This window comes from Peromyscus californicus, unplaced genomic scaffold (assembly GCF_007827085.1).
Source record: "Peromyscus californicus insignis strain IS unplaced genomic scaffold, ASM782708v3 Scaffold_5__1_contigs__length_169319896, whole genome shotgun sequence".
Classification (NCBI taxonomy): domain Eukaryota; kingdom Metazoa; phylum Chordata; class Mammalia; order Rodentia; family Cricetidae; genus Peromyscus; species Peromyscus californicus.
The window spans coordinates 17,340,525-17,363,196 of NW_026294573.1; the positions used below are offsets into that span (position 1 = coordinate 17,340,525).

General features: G+C 45.6%; 1 protein-coding gene across 7 annotated transcripts in view; it reads left to right on the forward strand.

Moving 5' to 3' along the window:
• The first annotated feature begins 2,776 nt into the window (after positions 1-2,776).
• The window catches only part of Zbtb40 (zinc finger and BTB domain containing 40), a 74,445-nt gene continuing 54,549 nt past the window's right edge, over positions 2,777-22,672 (forward strand). For 5 of the 7 annotated variants that reach the window (XM_052715822.1, XM_052715821.1, XM_052715823.1 and 2 more), the window contains exon 1: positions 2,778-2,954. The gene's annotated coding sequence lies outside the window, so the exon portion shown is untranslated. Of the gene's footprint in view, positions 2,955-22,672 lie in introns of all 7 variants that reach the window. The other 2 variants (XM_052715826.1, XM_052715824.1) reach the window with 2 other exon arrangements.

The following is a 22,672-nucleotide window of genomic DNA, read 5'->3' on the forward strand; positions in this document are numbered from 1 at the left end:
AGAGCAGCCAGGGCTCTTAACCACTCAACCATTGCTCTCTAGACCTTTCACCTATTTTAACTGCAATCTGCCACAGATTTGATGTGGAATTTTCTACCCATTATGTTGTATTACACTGGAAAGTCTTCTGAGTTTGAAGCATTTTGGATTTCAGACTCTTGAATTAGGGATACTCAATGTAAAACTTCAAGTAAATGTTACTGGGAAACTTGCAGGTAAGGCTCTGTGTGTGTGTGTGTGTGTGTGTGTGTGTGTGTGTACCAGGGAAGGCATTTCCTGTTACTCTAATTGAGGGTGTGTGGTTTTCAAGACGAGGTTTCTCTGTGTAGCCCTGGCTGTCCTGTAACTTGCTTTTTAGACCAGGTTGGCCCCAAACTCACAGAGATCTGCTTGCCTCTGCCTCCTGAGTGCTGGCATTAAAGGTGTGTGCCACCACTCCCAGCTATTATTCTAATTTTTTTTTTTTTTTTTTTTTTTTTTTTGGTTTTTCGAGACAGGGTTTCTCTGTGTAGCTTTGCGCCTTTCCTGGAACTCACTTGGTAGCCCAGGCTGGCCTCGAACTCACAGAGATCCGCCTGGCTCTGCCTCCCGAGTGCTGGGATTAAAGGCGTGTGCCACCACCGCCCGGCCTATTCTAATTTTTATTATTGATGTATGATGTGTATCTATGTGCGAGCACAGTGCACATATGTGGAGGTCAGAGGATAACTCTAGAGTTGGTTCTCTCTTTCTTTCCCCATGGGTTCTGGTGATTGATCTCAGGTTAGGCTTCTGACAAGAGCTTTTATTCACTGCCCCATCTCACTAGCCATGTAGTCTTTTTTATTACATGTATATTATTTATTTGTATATGGGTAGACATGTGCCACAGCATGTGTGGAGGTCAGAGGACAATCTGTGGGAGTCTGTTATTTTCTTTCAGCATGTGGGGTCCTGGGGATGGAACTCAGGTCATCAGCCTTGGTGACAAGCGACTTTACCTGCTGAAACATTTTGCCTGATCCCATGTATTCCTTTTAAAATAAGAAAAAAACTTTTTAAAATCCTATTCTTGGGATTGGGAGATGCAGCTCAGTGGTAGAGCCGCTGACTACCAAGAGCACTGTCATAGGTGTTTACTAAACCCAACAGGTCTACATTGTGGGGCTCCTGCTGTAAGTGAGCCCAAGATGCTGGGTGTGGGGGATCAGAAGTCACAGCAGCTGTAGGTGAAGCTCTAAAGGCTACACACGTGCTAAGTCTGATGCTGAAGGTGATTAGTGACCTGTGAGGATAACAGTGAGAGTGACTCAAAAGGTGACTAAGTACCAGGCAGGGGGCCTGTTAAATACTGGTTTAACTGTGGCAACAGCCGAGTGATGACAGTGAAAACAACTGTGACAACTGGTGTGATGTTTAGCTTTGTCAACTTGACACAACCTAGACTCATCTGCGAAGAATGTCTCACTAGTGGATTCTGTGTGTGTGTGTGTGTGTGTGTGTGTGTGTGTGTGTGTGTGTGTGTGTGTGTGTGTGCGGGTGTCTTGAGTCAACCAATGCCAGAAGACCCAGTCCACTGTGGTCAGCACCACTCCCCAGATGCGGGGTCCTGAAATGTGTGAGAAATCCAACTGAGCACAAGAGAATAAGCATGTGTGCATTCACTTCTCTCTGCTCTTGACCGTGGATGTGATGCGACTAGCTGTCCGAAGTCCTTATCCTGATCTGGCTTCTCTGGACTAACTTGCAATTGTAAACTGAAATAAATCTTTCTCTCCTTGCTCCTCCTCCTCCTCCTCCTCCTCCTCCTCCTCCTCCTCCTCCTCCTCCACCTCCTCCTCCACCTCCTCCTCCACCTCCTCCTCCTCCTCCACCTCCTTCTTCTTACTATGTAGCCCTGGCTCTCCTGGAACTCCTTCTGTAGACCAAGCTGGCCTCAGATTCACAGAGATGTGCCTGCTTCTGCCTCCAAAGCACTGGGATTAAAGGGTGGGCCACCAAGTCTGACTCACTATGTTGCTTTTTGTCAGGGTATTTTATCACAACGGAAATGAACTAGAACAGCTGGCTAGAGTGCTCTAATGAGCCGAACTGTTCGAAGTTTATGGGCCTGGCAGTGGGTGCAAACCGCACAGTGACAGTGAATACGACAGGCCAGGTGACCGCAGCAATTTGAGTGACAGCTCTGATCCATTAAAACGGCACTGCATTGAGTCAGGCTGACGGCGACAGTGCTGGGGACCCCTGAATATTGTTACTGCTGATGGACTGCTGTAATCACCGAGGGAGCTCGACACTGCAACGAGAAGCTTGGATCTGGGCGTCGGTAGTGGGCACAAAAAGGTGATGTGACGTGGGGACAGTATTCATGGGCCAGCGCCAACGGGACTTCTAATGTTAAGTGAAGCCGACACCCAAACGTTTGACCGCCAGGACGCCCGGATCGGGGTTCTAAACGAGCGTGTGCTGCTATGAGCAAAACGAGAGAGAACACGGGTAAAAGGATCGCTGCGAACACTCACGCCAAGCCCAGTCCAGAAATTAGTCCCGCCCCGCACGTGACCGTGTTTGTTGTTATGACCACGGAAAGAAACCTTTGCTGTCTCCTCGCCGCTAACCTCAGAGTTGCCTGGGGTAAGCGGCGACTACACCATGTAAACTTCTCCCTGGGAACTGGGCGCAGGTCAGAGGTCAAGAACAGACTACTCGCCAGCTTGTCCTGAGAGCCTACCATTGGTGGCGAGTGCTCACGTGACGCAGGCACCGCCTTCTCGCGAGACCGCCCCCAGCACGTGACTATAGCGAGAGCACATCCGGGCCTCTGCCCTCAGCGTCCCCGGCCCCAAGATGGCTACCTTTTGGCGTCTCTGGCGCTGTTGAATGGAGAAAGCTTTATTGTTCCCTTCGGGCAGGAGTGTTCGTGTCCTCTATGGCGCTGTCAATAAAGAACGGCAGTTTGAATCGGTACTGAACAGGTAACCATAGAAACGGCGCTGGGACTCCGCGTGGAGACCCCTGTTGCGGCGGAGGCCCGAGAGACTCCCTGAGCGAGGGGCACCCCGGGACCCTTGCGCACTGCGGGCTACGTACGTGGCGAGCTCCGTGGGGGCTCGCGTCGGTCACAGCCGCCGCTGTTCTCTGGACGTGGCCCGGGGAATGGCCCTCACCCCGGGCGTAGTCTCGGTCGTGGTCACCTGCGGGCGGACACGGGACCCCTGCCTGGCAACTGCGGGCTTTATTACCCAGCTCCCTGCGACGCGCCAGCCGACACCCGCACTCCCAGGGATCCCTCCCCGTCCCTGCTCTCAGCTTTGGTTTACTGCGAGACAAGGATGGTTTATCCGTTTTAAAATAGTTGTGGGGAAATAGAAGTCATATGAAATAAAACTTCAGCTCCCAGAAGTGAAGTTGCACCGAGACGCAGCCATGTTCATTGTTTATGTGTTGTCTGGCCGCCTCCCTGCCGCGGGGCGGGGGAGTGCTCGCAATTGCTTGGCTTCTACTCGGCTTTGATGGAAAGGCCCATAAAGCCGGAGTCATTTCTCTCTGGCGCTTTATAGAAGTTTGCCAACCCTGGCCCGAGGCACAAGTAGACTGATCTAGTGTTCAATTGACACAGTACCCTGGCTTCCATGACATGGTCAAGCTAGTAGTTTCTCATACTTTGCAATGTTACCATCTGCCCAGTGCGTGCAGTAGACCATCTACTTTATGTTTATATATAGCGTTGCAAATATTTTTCTTTTGCAAAAGAAGTGAAGTGTGATTAAGCTGTTTTAGGGTGTACTAGGTTATAGGGCTGGCAATTTGAGCCTGTCACTGGAAACCCCCTGTTGCCTAGGTCAGATTGCCTCAGACTGTTAAATTTTCTCCCTCTGGGAGTGTTATTCCTTGGAATTGTATCCAAATCTTGCTATGGGTTGTAGCTGTTTAAGCAATCTCAAAGTGCAAATTTTTGGTACGTGGCATAAATTATACCCACTGGTCATGGTGACATGGTTCTTCTGTGACGGTATTTCCCAACTTGTGTTTTGTTTGTTGAAACTTGGTCTCATGTAGCCCAGGCTGCCCTGGAACTATAGCCAAGGTTGGCCTTGAGCTCCTGATCCTCCTGCCTCTTCCTCCCAAGTGCTGAGATTACAGGCATGTGCCCCCTTCCCAGCCCCCTCACACATTTAACAGTTGTTTTTTGTTTTGTTTGTTTGTTTTAACACCTCAGGTTGCATAAGTGAGTTTAATCAGTAGTTCACTTCTACTGTGTGCAGATATAATATATTCCTGGAAATGTATTAGTGCACAAGATAACCATGACCTCTGTCTCTGTGGAATTTAAATTCTTCAGCGGGCTTGGGTGATAGACAGGTACACAGAAATAATTTTTCCTCCCTCTTTTGAAACAGGGTCTTGCTGTGCAGTCCAGGCTCACCTTTAACTGAGATCATCTTGCCTTAGCTTCCAAATGCTGGAACTATAGTTGTACATTTGCCTATCTGACAAAAATAATTTCAAACACCTATCTCGTAGCATCATAGCAATAAAATACTCATTGAGCGTTTCTTTGTGCCAGATACTGGCACTAAAGCTTAATATGAACTGTCACTTAGTTTTGACACAGATAGTGTTAGGATTAACATTTCCCCAGGGGAGAGATGGCCAGTTTACATGGCTTATGCATAGGGAGCATGGAGCTGAAGTAAACAGATCATGCCATGCTGTGTTCCATCTGCTGTCTTTCCTGCCAGCTTGTGAGGTCCACAAGAGTAATGCCACATCTTACTTTTGGGGCCTCAGCTGCTAGCCAGTGCCACAACTTGGTTTTCAGGAAAATAGTAAATATACAAATCTTGAACACCCATTGAGCAAATATTTGAAATTTGTTCTACACCAAGAGCGCTGGTAGAGCTGGGTGGCTTGGCACATTGCAGAGTTTTTGTCTCTTCTTACAGTGGGGCCTCCTCAAAAATCATTGCTTATTGAAGAAGAGAAAGTATCTTAATAGGTCCCGAGTTTTCTTTCCGAGATAGGGTCTTCTTGGTCTTGAACTGGTAATGTAGCCTATCCTCTTGCCCTAGTGTGGAGTGCTGGGGTACAGTGTGCTTACTATTGGATGTAATTATATTTAATTGGAAAGACTAACCCAAATTTTACCCCAGATGTATTAAATAATAGTGAAAATTCAGACATGTTACAAGCAAAGTGAGGGGCAAGAGGATGTGGTTTTCTGTCTTTTGGGGAGAGGAGGAGATAGATTTCTCTAGTGTTTAAGGGCATAGAGGGCAGCTTTCCCAAGTGGAACTTAATTGTTCTTTTAAATTATTTAAAAATTATAGTGTGTGTGTGTGTGTGTGTGTGTGTGTGTGTGTGTGTGTGTGTGTGTTGGGGGAGGAGAGTGTGGATGGGTGTAGGTGCCTGGATGCTGTAGTGTGATTGTGAAAGGAAGAAGACAATCTACAGGAGTTGGTTTTCTCCTACCACCATGTGGTTCCACCATGAGGGATTGAAGTCAGGTCACAGACTTGGCAGTGGGTACCTTTAGTCCACTGAGCCATTCCACCGACCCAGAGTTAAGTTTTTAAAACCAAGCTATACAATTATCTACACAGAAAGTTTTTCATCATTTTAGTGCTTTAAGCTTAGAACTGTTAGTGTTCTTCCATCAGAGATACCTGCATTTTGGGGGCATTGGGAATGGAACTGAGGTCTGCCCCACACCCAACATGTGCTCGGAGCCTGAGCTGCACCTTCAGCCCCAGTATCTGCACTTTCTTAAGGCTTTTTGAGGAAATGCTGGGTGGTGACTCTAGGGTGTGTTTGCAGTTGGTTGTGGGTTTCCTTTCTATGTCTTTTTAATAGTAGCATCCTTTAAGCCAAGTGTGGTGGCACACACCTTTAATCTGTGCATTCAGAAGGCAGAGGAGGGTGGATCTCTGTGAAGTCTGATGCCAGCCCACAAAAAAAGCAAGAATCATGAGGCTCTGTCTCAAAGAACAAAAGCATAGCATCTTTACCGTGGTGTGGAATACTTGAAAACACCTTTTGAATAGATGTGAATGGAGCAAGAGCATGAGAAACTATAGGCCATGCTCAATCGATGGGATGCTGGAGCTGTCAGATGGAAGGATGGATGACAAGTTTACTTTATGCTGTATGCAGTAACCATGTTAGGCATGTCATCAGAAGATGTCATCCAGGCCAGCAAATGGAGCTGGGAGCTGGCCACAGAGTGGCATGTTAATGCAGTATTGAACTGCAAGCCCAGAATTAAATTGCTATTTTGGGTTAGGGTGGGACCTTTCCATCTGAGCTTTGCTGTTTCTACTTTGTGATTTGGGTCTGTTGGGTTCCAGTAAAGAGTAGGTGGTAACGCCAGCTTTGAAGCATGGTATGAAACTGCAGGAGGAGCCAGGGCATACCAATTTGTTTTTCAATCTATTTTATTTCAGTTCAGAGCATCAGTGCAGACGGCAGCCCAGGAAAACAAGCTGCACTTTGGCAACACTCAGCTGCGTTTACAGATTGAGGAAGACTGAGGGTAACCCAAGAGCGGCTTGTTTTCCTGGGCTGTCCGTCTGAGATGATGCTCTGAACTGAAGGAGAATAGATTGAAAAACAAATTGGTATGCCCTGTTGCTTCATTCTCAGTACCCACGTTACCCCTCCCCAGCACACCTGGGGGAAGGCACTGGCCCCTGAGCCGTTCTCAGCCCTCAGCCCTGTGAGCATTTTGATTTTTCTGAGGAAATTGAATTGGGGTATGTACTTTTCTGAACTTCCAATAGCTTACCTTCCAAAGCCATCATCTGGATAATGTGGAGATGCAAGCTACTAACCACCCAGGAAGGAATTAAATATTAAGGACATTTAAGTTCAGAGATGAAGCTGTCATTTTCTTTACTCTGTGCAGAGGGTACAGTATTTCATTCACAGAGAGCACACAGTGTGAGGCCCTGGCAGCCCTCCAGGGAACAGAGGGCAAGGAAAGAAAGAGATTTTCCTTCTGTTTCCCTGACATTCCTAAACTTGGATCCTCAAAACCTTGACACCAAGTAACTCATTTCCTTACGCAGAGTAACTGGAGTGTAGATGATCCGTGAAAAACCGACATTGTTAATCTCCAGGGGAATGTTGACTCCCGATGGATCTATGAATCCTTTGAAGATGCCTACAAATCCTCGAGAATGCCATTCTTCCAGGAGAAGAGCCCATCACTTTAATCAGATCTCAGAGTCCTTGACCCCTCAAAAGGAGCATAGCTGATAATGAATGTCATATGTAACACCAGACTGAAGCCATGCAGTCGGTCACTGTACAGATCTGGGCCCTTGACCTGGGTTTTCAAAGTCCTTTTTTAGGTTTTGTTTCTCGTATGAAGTGGTCAGACATAATGGATAAACTTAAGAACATGCTTCAAAACGCCTTGTGAATGTTAGTGCTTTACAGAAGACTAATGAGATATGGATGGTGTCTCTTAGCGACCTTGTTAACACATCTGCCTGCCTGCCTGCATTGGATGGATTCAAGTGGCACAGGTTGGCCTTGAGTTCCCTGTGTCAACAAGGATGACCTTGAAATTCCTGATTCTCTTGCCTTTTCATTCCCAAGTACTAGGCTTACTGGAATGGGCCACCAAACTCAAATTGTTTCTTCTTTCTTAAATATTTGGTGTCTTTCTTTTCAGTGCCAGGGATTAAAATCAGAACCTTGCACATGCTCACCATGCACCCTATCACACAGCTTCATCACTGCTGCTAATTTTGTATTTAGATTGACCTGGTGTGATTTTTTTTTAATGTGTACACCATGGTGGTTGATTGTGTATTACATTGTATCACCTTGCAAAATGGTAAAGTCTAGTTGGGCTGCCTCTTTGGGTCAGCAGGAGATGGTGGTAGCAGCTGCTTTTCTGTTGGTCTCTGCTCCCCTTTCTCCCTCTCTGGTTAAAGCTACTATGACCTATGTGCTGGATGTTGCAACAGCCTTGTAGCATGTAATCAGATGCTCCATAGCTACCCTTTAAGCGTATTTCATCCCATGACGTTGCCCCCTCAAAGGCCCTTCTATTGTCTGTTTCCACCATTTCCTGTTCAGTACTTAGCACTCTGTCCTGTATTTAGGAAGCAGTCAGTATCCACCCACTAAATAGATGAACACACTAGAAAAGGGGAAATGAAAGAGGGTAACAGTGAGAGGCCTGGGAAGGTCTGCTGCTTCTACACCCAGGTACACCTCTATCTGCAGCTACTGGTGTCCAGAAATATCATAGCAGAATAGAAACTACTGTTGTTGAACACACACAAAGTGCCATGCACTGAACTAGGTGTTTTACATAACTGTGTAACTGTGTGCCCCTCATAGCCACTAGGCGTTGGATACTGTTAGCCCTACCCCCCCCCCCCCCCCCCCGCTTTGGTATATTCGCCTGAATATGGAGCTTTCACATATTTTATTTAGATTTTCACGTTTTCTGATTCTAACCAAAAGTGGAAGCCAGTGAGTACAGGTTTACTCAAGATGAGTAGGGTCATTCAAGTTTGCTCCAGTAAAAGTGTGCAGCCTGTGAGCCAATCCTCATTTCAAAGAAAATGCTGTACAGTAGCCCCTTGTCCATTGTACAAAATGACTTCAGCTTTTAGCTCTTTGGTACTGATTATTTGAGCATTTTGTTTTTGAGAATTTCATACACAAGTCCTATGTTTACATCATTTCCATGCCACAATCTCCCCTTTCCTGTTCTTCCCATGTCACCTGACTACCTCTCAACTTCATGACCTCTGAAATGTTATTGTTACATATATGTGCATATAAATAAATGCCACCTACTGAGTCCATTTGGTGGTGTTTGTATGTGTCTGCTTTTACAATTTAAACTCCCAATTGTTAGTCTTGTTTTTAAAATTATTACTATTGTGGTGGTACTAGGGCCCTTTGGACATGCTAGGAAGTGCCCTACCACTGATCTAGAGTCTTCCAACTTCTCCCAGCGCCCAGTTCAAAAAACTATGAAGAAAAATTCCCAGTGTATTAATTTGAGGATAAGGCACCGAGCTCCTTCTTAGGCTTGGGAAAGCACATGTTGAAGGCTCCGTACGAGAACTGCAAAGCTAAACTAGGCTTAGTTCTGTGTAAGGCCTCCCTCTTCAGATGTTCAGCTTCACTTGTCCTGGGAAAGGCCGAAGGGAGGGAGACGGGGGTGGGGGTGGGGGGTGGGGTGCTGTCCTCAGCCTGGCTGTATTCTCAGCTTTGGCAAGAGCCTCCCATCCAGAATGCTTCTCGATGCTGTCTGCAGCCAGCAGCCCTTATCATGCTTCACCGCCTCTGTGCGCTCTGCCTGCTCTGGCTCCTCCCTCTGGTTCTATTAGAGCATTGGTAATGATTGATTTCACAGGGCTGCCCCTGTGCTGAGTGCCTGGCTCCTAGCCTGATGTCACGAAGTCACGAAGGTAGTGACTTTAAAGTAAGTGACAGTGAAATTTGCTCCCTTAGCCCGTAGGTTTGGCATGGCACTGCAACTTTGGAGTGTTTCTCTGAGGGCCTGGCAGTCATTAAGTGTGACCACCCTGGACACAAGCTGCTCATTCAGCTGGCCCTCTGCTGTCAGTTGCCCTCAGTTCCAGGCAGGTTAAAACCAGAGGGAGACTTCTGAAGGTCAAAGTCCAGACGGTGAAGTAATTGGCCCCCAGAGTTCTGGGTTTCTTTCCTGGGCTGCAGCATGATGAGGATGAAATTTTCTGTGTTTCTCTTTGAACATTTTTGAGCAAATAACGATGGAATCCCACAGGCTCTTTGCCAGAGTTAAAGGCAGTGGAGAAGCTACACTTTTGCATTTTTTTTTTTGTTAGTTCCTTAAGATAACCCTCTTGTTATACTCCCTTGTGGTGGACTGGGGGAAAGCTCGAGATAAAAGCAATTCCCAATTCTTCAAAGACAAAGGAAGAAGTCACCAGCACAGGAGAGGAGAATGACGTGGCTCTGTGGATCTCACACAGAGGGTACTGAGGGCTGAATGATCTGAGCATTGCGGTAGGACATGGTGCAGAAAGACAGGCGTCTGGAGTCGCTCTGTGCTTCTGTTCTTCTTTACAAAGGTGGAAGAAAAGGCAGAGAGAGGACTCTTCTTCCCAGCTGGGCCATGAGTTTCCTGAGAGCAAAGTATCTTGTCGATGTAGTGCCAGGCATCAAGAAGGGCACTGGCCTGGGCTCAGCAGAGCTCTGCTGGGTGCACAGGCATACCCCATTCACAGCCACTTCTGGGAAACTGGGCATGGGCTGTATGGAATACCCGAGAGATAGCAAGTCATAAAGAGAAGAGTTTGGGCTCTTTGTCTGGAGGTTTGGGGCTCCTGGATTGGTCCTGATTGGGGCCTGTGGTGAGGCTAAGAGCACTCGGAGGAACAGAGTTGTCTATCCCCTCTAGATATACCCCAGTGCCCAGACTTCCCATATACCCCACCTTTTAAATTTTCACCACCTCTCACTAGCTCTGTTCTGAAGTATAAGCCTTCAGCTTGTGAACCAGTGAGAGCATTTAAGGTCCACACTGTGTCAGGGCTTCACACAGCAGAGAATAGGCAGGTTTTACTCTATTCTCAGTCTCATTGGTGCTGGGGATGGAATCCGGGGCCTCAGGCATGTCAGATGAGTGCTGTGCACAGGAGTTTCACACCGCTTCCTGCTGTTATTTAAAGCCACCTTGTTTATTGTGTGTGTACTGTACCTTTGAGCAGCGGCAAGCTGTCCAGTTGTGAGAAGACTAAATGCCAAGGTTCATAGAATTTGAGGTCCTCAGGCTAGGACCTTATAATTTTCTGGGAACAGTTTCATCTCTGGCATCAGACAGTGTGGGTCATTTACTGACTGGCACTCACTGACTTGGTTATTTGGGCAAATCCCTTCATCTTGCCAGGCCTCCACTTCCTCAGTGGAAAGAGGTTAATATTAGTAACCGACTCACTGGTTTTGAAGAGATTGTGTAAGGCCACTTGTATACGATACTTGCCACCATGCTTAGGGCACGAGAAATGCTTGATACATGTTACCTGCTATAGATGGGTCCCTATGGTAACCTCACAACTGTCTTCATCTTTCCAGATTGTTTTCCTCATTGCTTACCATTTAGAATATACAGTTGGCCCTGTTTGCCAATGGGTTTCTCATCCATGGATTCAGTCAACCTTGCATTGACAATATTTGGGGAAGAAGACAGCTGTTTACATAGCATTTGCATCTTTAAGAGATGAAAACTTACAGAAGAATGTGCATGGATTATTTGGAGTTCTGCACAATGTTCTGTGGGCTTTGGGCATCCAAAGGCTTTGATAACTGTAGGTGTCTAGAATCAATACAGATGGGCAGCAAGGAGCAGCTATTACTGTGAATTCAATGTAGACTTAGGGCTGGGATGAGTGTTTACACTCAGTATTAATACTCTGGGTTTAATCCCCAGCTCCAGTTGACCATCAATGAGGAATGGTAGGTATCCACAGGATGTCCTGGACCAATTACTGTGAGATGCAGCTGCACATGTAAGATAGGAAACAGGAAGGGTCTTCCTAGACTTCTATCATTAAGGAACTGCAAGATGAAACACTCAGCTGTGAAATGTGAGAACTGGGCCAGGGTCACCTGAGAACTTCCTCCTTCCCGTTATATGCTGGGTTTTGTATGAAATTTCTCAGATCATAGCCTGGTGCTTCTATGAGAGGCCTCACGTTATTCTGCGTCTCCCTTTCCTAGCTGTCTTTCATCCCAAATCAGCTGTGTTAGATGAGCAGCAGGACTGTATCAAGTCTTTGCTCTCAAGAGCCATTATATAATATCTGACACCTATATCAAAGATAAAAATATAACTTAAAAATGATGATGCACAGTAATAAAAACAAACATTTCAGCAGGAGAACTTTTATATTCTCTCCTTGAAGCAGTGTCCTGTGCTGGGCAATACCAACTCACTCTGATGAGTGTCTGTGAGGCTACTGGAGCTGCTAATGTGTATCAACTTACAACACCTCATGAGGCAAGCCCTGATGTCATCCCCATTTTACTGAGGAGGAAACTGAGTTCCCACGAATAATCAACCTGCTTCAAGTCTTAGCTCATTAAGGGGCCAAGCTGGTGTTCACCCCTGGGCCACTATGTCTAGAGAGCACACTCCAGACCTTTACTGTTGAGTGCACAGCCTCTGGAATCACAGTGCTTAGTGGGGTACTGGGTCCCTGCCAGAGTGCTTTCATTTGTACATTAGATGGGGATTTGGAATTTAGAGCTTGGCCCTGTGTTAAATGTGTAGTCCAGATGTATTCCCTGCCGAAGAAAGATGTATTCAGATAATCAAGTTATGAGAACTTGTAAGTCATCCAGGTTTTCAGGTCAGAGCAAAAGGCCTATCAGTGACAAAGCCGAGGGTCTTTTGTACACCTAAGAGGCTGGATTTGAAAGCATTAAAGCAGTGATTGCTTGTTGAGACTCTTGACTGCAAGATGGAAAAGTTGGCATTAAGTATAATGCAGTCACAATCCCCAGTCGCTCATTAGGCGGCTGTGCTGCTCAGGGGATTTTGCAGTGGAGTCTGTGAAGAGTAATCTTGGATGAACTGGATCAGAGCAGCGTGCCCAGAAAGGCACCTAAGTCCTGCAGAGCCTCCTTCTGTTGTAATAGGCCTGCAGAATCGCTTGTTTCTATGAGTTAGTCAGACCATAAGAGGCGAGGAGCAGTTTGCTCTGCTATTTTAATGTTTTTGCGTCGTTGTCTTTTGTAGAACGCCTCAAGAAGAGTTTCATTAGAAATTGAGAGAATCTGAGAAAAGCAATTAGTTGCCTAGGGTGGTTGTTAGAGGCGAGAGAGGAATCAGGTGTCTGCTCCCAGCTTGGAGTTGTGGAAACCAGCCTTCCCAGTGATCCTTAATTTTCTTTTAAAAAATTTAAATAGTTTTAAAGATTTATTTTTAATTGTATGCATATGTGAAGGTTAGTGTATATTTGTGCAGGTGCCAGGGGAGGCCAGAGGCATCAGATCCCCTGGAACTGGAGTTACAGGAGGTTGTGAGCTACCGTCTTCTGGAAGGGCAGAAGTGCTCTTAAGCACTGAGCCATCTCTCCAGCCCCCTTTTCTCCGTCTCTGTTTCCTTGAGGATCTGAGGAGGTGATGCTGATGATGGTGACTAGCAGCTGTTTGATTGATTGGCAGTCAGTGTGTTAGCTGTGCTCACCCAACCTTTCAGTAGCCCTGTTTGGGAGGTGAGGAAACAGCCACATAGACTCCACAATTTGTAACATAGTTTGTTTTTCAATTGGAATTCACACCACACTGAGTAGTAAGCCACACCTGGGGAGAGAAAACTCCTTCCCCTAGAAAACGATGCGGTTGGGCATCTGTGGGTAATGTAAGGAATTTGGGACTTCTCTTTCCCTACACAGTGTGGGCCTAAGCCCCACCCTACACTTAAGGAAATTCCACTCTGGCATAGTGGCTTGTTTACTACAATTGGTATGTAGTAGTAGTGTAAATGCTTAGTGCTTGGACTGTGTTGGAGAAGTCCCTGACTTTGAAGCCATCCACACAGGCTTACTTGGGTTTCTAAAGTTTTTAATATTTTAAAAGACGAATTCTCATGTATCCTAGACTAACCTCACAAACTGTGTGTCCAAGGACAACTTTGAACTTCTGATCCTCCTGCTTCTGCTTCTTGAGTTCTGACTTCATGTTTATAGGTATGTACCACCATACCTGTTTCTATGGTGCTGGGGCTAGAATCCAGGGCTTCGGGCATGCTAGGCACACGCTCTATCAACTGAACCACACCCCTAGGCCCTGGGGTTCTATTTTTTAAATTCCCTGACTATATAGTACATATTTGAGCTGGAGGTAAGGCTCCGTGGTAGAGAACTTGCCTAGCATATATACACACACATGCTTTTAAAGTACACCTACACTTAGATTCCATCAGATACTGATTGTTTTCCATTTAGTAGATAGAGAACATTTTTCCAAACTGGGCATGGTGGTGCATGCTTGTAATGCTAACACTTTCAAAGTGAAACAGGAAGATCGGGAGTTGGAAGGCAGCCCAGGCTACATGAAACCCTGTGTTTGTGTGCACACCCATGTGCACATACTGGGTGTGGTGGCACATGACTTTTAATTCCAGCACTCAGAAGGCAGAGGCAGACAGATCTCTGTGAATTTGAGGCAGCCTGGTCTACATAACAAGGTCCAGGCTAGCTAGGGCTACACAATGAGACCTTGTCTTAAAAAATTAAAAAGACAAAAAAAAAAAAAAAAGGCATCTTCCTCACACTATTAAAAAATCTTGAAGTGTCTAATTTTTTTCAGAAAATTTATTTAAATATAATTTATTAAAATTAACTTATTAGCAGCCGGGCAGGGGTGGCGCACGCCTTTAATCCCAGCACTCGGGAGGCAGAGCCAGGCGGATCTCTGTGAGTTCGAGGCCAGCCCGGCCTACCAAGTGAGTCCCAGGAAAGGCGCAAAGCTACACAAAGAAACCCTGTCTCGAAAAACAAAACAAAACAAAAAAATTAACTTATTAGATCTAATTTGTTTAGATGTAATCCAGTTTAAATTGTACGGTTAAATGTCTGTAACCATTACTGGCTAATTTCAGGACCTCTTTTAGATCACTTCAAAACAGTCCTATTGCAGACACTCTTCACTTCCTCCCTGCAGGCTGTAGTAACCACTCACCCTTTTGCAGGCTCTGTGAGTTTGCCTTCTGTGGACATTCTCACGCAGTATGTAGCATGTGGTAAGCATGCACTTCTTTTTGTGGCTGAAGGTTATTCTGTGTTGTAGATGTGTGTTGTGCTGATGTGTGTGCATTCGGTTGTTGGCACTGTCTGCTGGGTTTAATGTTCCAGTTCATACCACTGTACAAGTTTCTGTGTGGATGTGTTTTCAGCATGTATACCAGCAATGGAATTGCTGGGTCATTTGGTGTTTAACTGTTTTCTTGAGACAAAGTCTCACTATGTGCCCGAGCCTCCTGAGTGGTGGATTATAGGTGTGCACCATTACATCTGGTGAGTGTGGTTAGCTTTTTGAGGAACTTCCACGTGGTTTCCCAGGGCTGCTGCACCATCCACATGCTCATCCGCACTTCTGTAGGCTTCCAGCCCCGCTACATGCTCAGCAGCACTGTGTTTTCTCTCCTTGTCTGCTTCCTTACAGCCTGGCTTGCATCCTTTCCTGTGCTTATTGGCTGTTTGGCCTGTCCAATCCTTTGCTCACTTTTGGTTGGCTTATTGGTCCTTTTGTTGTTGTGAAAGCTAATTCTGCTATGCTGTCCTTTTCATATCGATGATTTCTAAGTAATGTTTTTTTGAGTTACCTTTTTACTTTCAAAATGATGCCTTTTGATACGGAAGAGTTGGTTGTTTTGTTTGTGAGATCTTATGTAGCCTAGGCTGCCTTGAACTCCTGATCCTCCTGTCCCCACCTCGCAGGTGCGCAGATCATAGGTGTGTGCCAGCCATGCCTGGCTCTGAAAAGATAAGATGACATGATATCCAAGTTCTCTGTTGTCTATGGTTACTTGTCCTTTGGTTTCATAGAGAACTTTGTCCAATGCTGAGTGTTGAGCCCAGGCCTTTAACACACTAGTCAAGCAAGCATATTCCTGATGAACTATACCCTAGCCAACAGCCTGTTTGAATGATTCCCTAATATGGCACTATACCATGTTTACTTAAAAATCTCTCTTGTATTGTTTTTTGTTTGTTTGCTTGTTTGTTTGTTTGTTTGGAGACAGGGTTTCTCTGTGTAGCTTTGGAGCCTTTCCTGAAACTCACGCTATAGCCCAGACTGGCCTTAAACAGAGATCCGCCTACCTCTGCCTGGGATCAAAGACATGCACCACCACTGCCCAGCTAAATCTTTTGTATTTTAAGTATTCAGAGTTTTTGTATTTGTATTTGTTGTTGTTGTTGTTCATCATTAATACTATTGCTTTGAATACAGTGCTGGTAAACATTTCACTTGCTTTTTCTGCATTGACGGAATTCTAGAATGGATCTAAAGGACGTATGCTTTCTTTCTGTTAGGGATTACTTATTTTCTGTAATTATATAATTGATATGTGAATTCATTTTGGTAAAACAGTCAAGCAGTGGCACAAGAAAATACATTGTTCTCCACCCCCAAATATTCCTATCTTGTCAAAGGGTATTTTTCTAGGTCTAGATGAGCAGGTAGGTTCCACATGACTTGCCAGTATGTACTTCCTTGGCCTCATGAGTGCCCAGCTCATTGTTCCCTCTTTTGCATCAACATGCTGGCATTTTTTTTAATATAATGTGAGCATCTAAGCTGGGGTGGTCCATTGCCTAAAATCCCAGCTCTGAGAGGTAGAGGAACAAGGGACACAAGTTCATGGTTAGCCTTGGCTGTATAGCAAGTTTGAAGACAGCCTGGGCTACATGAGACACACACTCTCTTTAATGCTTACTGGGTGTTTAGTGTTGACAGCACTGTTAAGATGCTAAGTTCAGTAATTAAAGAGACTTACCCAGGTCATGGAGTTTTCCAAGGAAGTTTATCAGTGAGTCCTGGGTCATAAAACTCCTTCCCAATTAAATATTATCATTGAAAAATATTCCTGATTTAATTGTCTCCAAATTGTATTCATGTTCTTAATTTTTTTTTTAATGTGTGTGGATGTTTTGCCTGCATGTATGTTTATGCATCATTTGCATGCCTGGTGCCCACAGAGGCCAGAGAGGGCATCAGGAACTAGAGTTACAGATGGTTGTGAGTTGCCATGTGGGTACTAGGAATAGAACTTATGTCCTGTGGAAGAGTAGCGAGTGCTCTTAACTACTGAGCCATCTTTCCAGCCCCAATGGTTGGTATTTTAATCATAGTCAAAGAAGGAGTAAAAAACGTGCTGTGTACCATGTCCAGTTCTATGACACAGAGCCCTCCCTGCTGAGGGCCTCTGTTGGGTGTTTTAGTTTTGGCCCAAATACAAACATAAGATCCAGAAACCGGGATCCTGATTCTGGCCCTAGCATTACTTAGTGACATACATGAGTGACTTGGGCAGGCCACTTAATTTCTGTCCGTCCCTTCATCCATGAATGGATATGGTTGAGTCATGTAGTCTCTAAGCATAATCTAATTGCACAGTTTTCTGAATTTCATTTCTTAGTTTTTGACGGGATCCTGCTGGGTAGCCCATGCTGACATCTGACTCACCATCCTTCTGCCTTCTGTGTGCTGAGGTTGCAGGCACACCTACCTTTCATCACCTTCTTATAAAGGATCATTTCATGGTGGTATACGTTGATGAATTAATTTCCAAGTTTTAATCTGGTGATGAATGACAGGAAGGTAGGCCAAGTAGTTTGTGAATGAGGCATGTGGAGAAAGCCAGGGAGGAGTGGGGATGAGGGGCGAGTCTGTTGCAGCCAATGTGTGGTTGGCAACATGAAAGGGAACAGGCTGAAGGCGAGTTTGAAGTGAGTTGGGAGCTTCCTTGGGCTTAGGCAACTTGGAAGAGGGAGAGATCAGATCTGCAACAGATAGATGCTCAGAGCAAAAGAAAGGCTTTGGCCAAAGTCAGTGAGGGTCCTTGCATTCTGATGGAGCCATCAAAACCTCAACTCATGGCCAGTGCTCAACAGAGTTCTGTGTATACCTATCACAGGAGAGACCAGGCTGCAGAAGAGTATGGGACCTCAGTGGCGGAAAGAACAAGACACTGTCATTTGGCATTGCACCTTGATCCTAAAACTTGCCTGCTGAATTTGGAGCCAGGCATTTATTTAATGACCAAGGTGATTTACAGGGTTTTCTCTAAATGTCAGTTCCATATAGCCAGCTTCCTTTTGTTCTCATCTGTGATCTGTAAAGGGCTTTCTGATGTTTTCTGCTCCGGCTATCTTTTCCCAGATAACTGCAAAGAATAAGCATAGCTCACATTATGAATTGATTCTCTGATTTATATTGAGTTATTTATGTTTCTGAAGTCCAGCCAACTGTGAGACTGCAAGGTTAGGGTTAATGTATCTGCAAGGCTGAAAGCCAAGTCAGACCTTTTGGTAAATTAAGTTCAAGCCATCTGGGGAAGTTTCTTGGCAGCCAGCTAGCTGGTCTGTGCCAGGAGCACTTTCCTAGACGCATAGTGTCACTCAGTCTCTAGCAAAGTGCAGTAAGGCTCCTCAAATGGGCACTGCCATCAGGCCAGCTAGCACTTTATCTCTCCTGGGAGAGGCTTGGGGAGCCCTGGCAACCAGAGAAACTGAGGCTGTAAATGAGAGCAGGGAGCCAGGAACTGAGAGGGAAGCTTAGTGGAAAGGCACTGAGTGTGTGAGCCTGGTGACTTGAGCTCCATCCCATACACCATATGTTCTATCTAGCTCACTTTCTGTTGCTGTTCTAAAACACACTGACCAAAAGCAGCTAAGGAAGAAAGGGTTCACTTCAGTGTACAGTCTGTCATTGAGAGAAAGCAGTGGAGGAACTTGAAAACTTGAGTTTTCAAGTGCAGAAACTTGACAGCAGAAACCATGGAGGAGCACTGCTTGCTGGCTTGTACACAGGTTCATGCTTAGCTAGCCTCCTTGTATATAGCCCAGGATCAGCTACCTGGGGAATGGTGCCGCCCACAGTGGGCCAGACTCTCCTACATCAACCAGCAATCAAGACAGTTCCCCACAGAAATGCTCATCAGCCAATCTGATCTGGGCAATTTTCTGAGACCCTTTTCCCAGGTTACTCTAGGCTGTGACAGTTAACTAGGATATCACATAAAGCTAAAAGGAAAGAACTGACTCCAGAGTTATCCTCTGACTTCCACATGTATGCTGTAACATATCTCCACTCTTCAATAATAAATAATTTTTTTAAGGGCAAGGAGCCAAAGATCTGCATTTGAACTGTGCCTAACATTAATGACTCCTGTGTAGTCTTGGGCAAGTTCTCTTGCTGGATACCAATTTCCTCCACTGTAAAATGGAGATAGTGAGCTTTCTATCTGATGGGGATGTTAGGGGAATTAAACAGGGGGTAGAAAATGCTTAGCATGCACCAGACGTTTGTCCTGTGCTTGTGGCATTGGCATTTGAAAGTAAAGGATATGGAAAAGGGCAGGTCTAGTGCTGCAGGCCGCAGGAATATATCATAAGAACTCAGCTGGTTATGGCAAAGTCACTACCTGGAGGGATCAGGGAATTCCTCCAGAGGAAGCCAAATCCCAAGGAGTTTTTGGTGTTACTTGGCTTGTTATATATCAGCTGTCTTCTGTTATGAAAATCATGTGTGCCTTCATAGTTTTCCCAATTGACTTTTCCCTAAGAAGGGCTAACAGTGTGGACTGATCACTCTCTGGACATACACATTCCAGGTATTTGGAGAACAGCCTCAGGAAAGGCTTTCTCTGGAATCAGATATCTCCCTTGGCCACTTTCAAGGACTAACAGTAATAACAGTCCACATGCAAGTCTCCTGATTTAAGGTAAATTCCACAAGGAGACACCACCTAGGTCAGGTGGACGTTAAGTAATAGCTTTACACAATTCAGCTCGGACCCCCCTTTCTTACAGCCTTACTAACTTTATAGACTGCTAACTCCTTACCTAACCACTTCTAGGAATATTTAGATAACCTCCTGCACTGACAGCTATGCTCAGCCAGAATCCCAGTTCAAGCCTCCCTGTAATTATCATCATTAGCAGCATCCGGCCAGGTCCATCCCCAGATGGAGGAGAGTACTTTATCAGAGATACCTCTGTATTCTCTAAGAACAGACTTAACCATCCAGGCTACCTGTTTGAGAAGGCCTGGCGGATGTGCCAATTAAGCCTTACTTCCTCCTTTCCCAATCCTTACCTCCAGTTCCAGATCTCCCTTTAACTATCACCAGAGGCATCTAGCTGTACACAGGTTGCCTGGCGACTGAGCACACTTTCCCCCACCCTGCAGAAAAACGGCAGATAGCTTGGACAGATAGGAGCCACAGGAAAAAAGAAGACAGTTTTATTTTCTCCCATTGACCTAGCAACTTATAGATTCTTAACATTTTCTACCAATCACGTTTAAGACTATAGTTGAGCACATAAGAACCCTCTTCTTAGATATTACCTGAATTCAGCCTTTAGTTAATTCATTTCCCCATTGGTCACTTCCCTTTGGGGTTGCAAATGATAATTAATGGTTATTGCTTCTCAATGTGATTCTTATCACCCCTCCGTTTGACCCTGGAAGCCTGGCTCTTATATACCAGGACTTCCGGGGCACGGGGAGACGGAGAAGAGAAAAGAGAATGGAAGAACTAGACGGGTAAGAACTTGAGAGGAACAAACTGAGATGGGGAAGAACTAGATTGAAGGGCTAAAAGAGAGGACTAGAGGAACGAGATGGAAGATGAGGAAGAGCCAGATGGGAAAAAACAAGATGAGGAAGAACAAGATGAGAGAGAAGGAGATGATAGAGGAGCTGATAGGGGAACGAACTAGACGGATGAGAACCTAGAAGGGACAGAACTAGATGAAGGAATTAAGATAGAACCTAGAGGGGACAGTAGATAAATATAGAGAAATCAGGCAAGAAAGGAGCTAGACATGAGAGCAGAATAGAAGCTGTGTAGAGAGAGAACTATCACAGAATAATAAAGTGTATGAACTAAGGAGTTTCGTGTACATAGATTCATTTCTTCTCATCAAAGATTAATTATCAGCTGGTTGTAGATTTTTCCTAGACCCTGGGAGGGGACTATCAAGGGGCTGGACCCTCATAGTCCCCGATAGTCTAGTGGGCTGGCCAAAAATGATGTTTTAATTGCCTCCTGCTCACCACCTTGATGAGAAGGGGTTCCTGTCTTAGGAGTCTGGGGTTAGCCCTACACAGAAAGCCTGATAGTTAGAGGGCGAGAACAGTGTGCAGTGTGCAGGAGCCCAGTGAGCACCAAGTGCATGTGGGAGGCAGCCTTTGTAGAGCTCAGAAGATGTGACTGGCTTCTTCAGCTGCTTTTGGGGAAGCTGAAACCCACTACGAGGGACAGCTAGGAGCTGCATGTGGTCTCTGATAGGAAAATTGTTCTGCTGAGTGACCTGGAGCTGAGTGGGGAGAGGGACTGGGGTTAGGTCCTTTGAAGCCTTCCAATAGTGCCAAATTCCAAGGCAGCATACGATATTGAGTTTTAATTTTTGACACCACAAAAGAGAATAGTGGTCTTGAATGCTATTGAGGGCAGCTTCCAGGCTCTGTCTAGTAGGCTGCTGAGAAGTTGAGTTGTGTGGAGGAAGACAGTTGTGTTGTGTTTAGAAAAGAAATGCCACAGTAGGTCATGTATAGTGGCATGAGCCAAAATCTGTTCACTGTACTCAGTTCTGCATATATTTATGGCTTGAGTGTGCCATCCGTGACTCGTCAGAAGCCTAACCAGGTCCCGGTGACTGCTTCTTCACCTTAGGTAAGGAGCAGTTTGCCCTGAAAGTGAACCTTGTTGGGTCTAGATTAGCAGCAGTCGGGGAAGTGCAAGTGTCTTGGAAGACCAGGTTGTTGGGATGCGGGCCAGAGGCACTTGAGTTGGTGCCAAGAGGCTATGGAGCTGTTGGCCTCAGACTGGTCTGGCTGTAGAATTCTCGATATTCTCTAGATTATTCCCAGAGATGCTAGAGTGTTGTGGCTCTTCTTGTTTTGACTGGAGCCAATGCAAAAGGGAGGGGTGTATGGATGACTTGTAACTCTATAGACATGAAATGTGGCTTTAACATAGTTGAAAAGAATTAGACATGAACGGATGTGACTTGAAGTTAGGCCGTGACAGACAGTACCTGGCTTCTCCACAGCATCTGTGTCACCCAGAGCTATTAGAAATGCAGCATCTCGGGCTTCACACTAGAACTTCTGGGGCAGAATTTCCATTGATAAGATCCCAGTGTGATTCTTGGGCACACTAAAGCCTGGGAAGTTGCTCTGGTGGATGAGAGGACTTGAGTTTCAAGTCAGACAGATGGGATGAGACATTCACTGCCTGTACTGAGTGCCTGTGCCCTTGGGCTGTTACTTAACATCTTCACTGTCAAGGCCTTCTTGTGAATGAAGTTTAATGCCTTACTGGGTTGTTAGTGTTAAAGAGCTCAAGAAGTGCTTAGAATCGTAGTATGGTACATCATTATGGTGGCTATTAGTGATTCTTTGAAAAGTGACAGCCTCATATAAACTGGTAGAATCTGAAAAAGGAAGACTAGGCTGTTGTTAATCCTGACAGGAGGCATGACTTGGCAATTTAGAAAAATTGGCCACCAGATATAGTGGCACTGTGTTGTATAACAAGAACCTGTTTTAAGAAAACAAGTCCTGGGACTGTTGCTCAGTGGTACAGCATTTGCTTAGTTAGCACCCAGAATGCCCTTAGTTTGATCCCTTAAAACCTCAACAAAGTTTCAAGAGACCACATGAGAATAGGAAGAAGCAAAGTGCTAGAGAGGCCCACAGAAATCCACAAAGATACCCACACAACAGACTGCTGGCAATGGTCGAGAGACAGCCCGATCTGACCTACTCTGGTGATGGGATGGCCAAACACCCTAATTGTTGTGCTAGAAACCTCATCCAACTACTGAGGGATCTGGATGCAGAGATCCATGACTAGGCCCCGGGTGGATCTCTGGGAGACCAATTAGCGAGAATGAGGAGGGTTTATATGAGCGAGAATTGTTGAGACCAAGGTTGGATA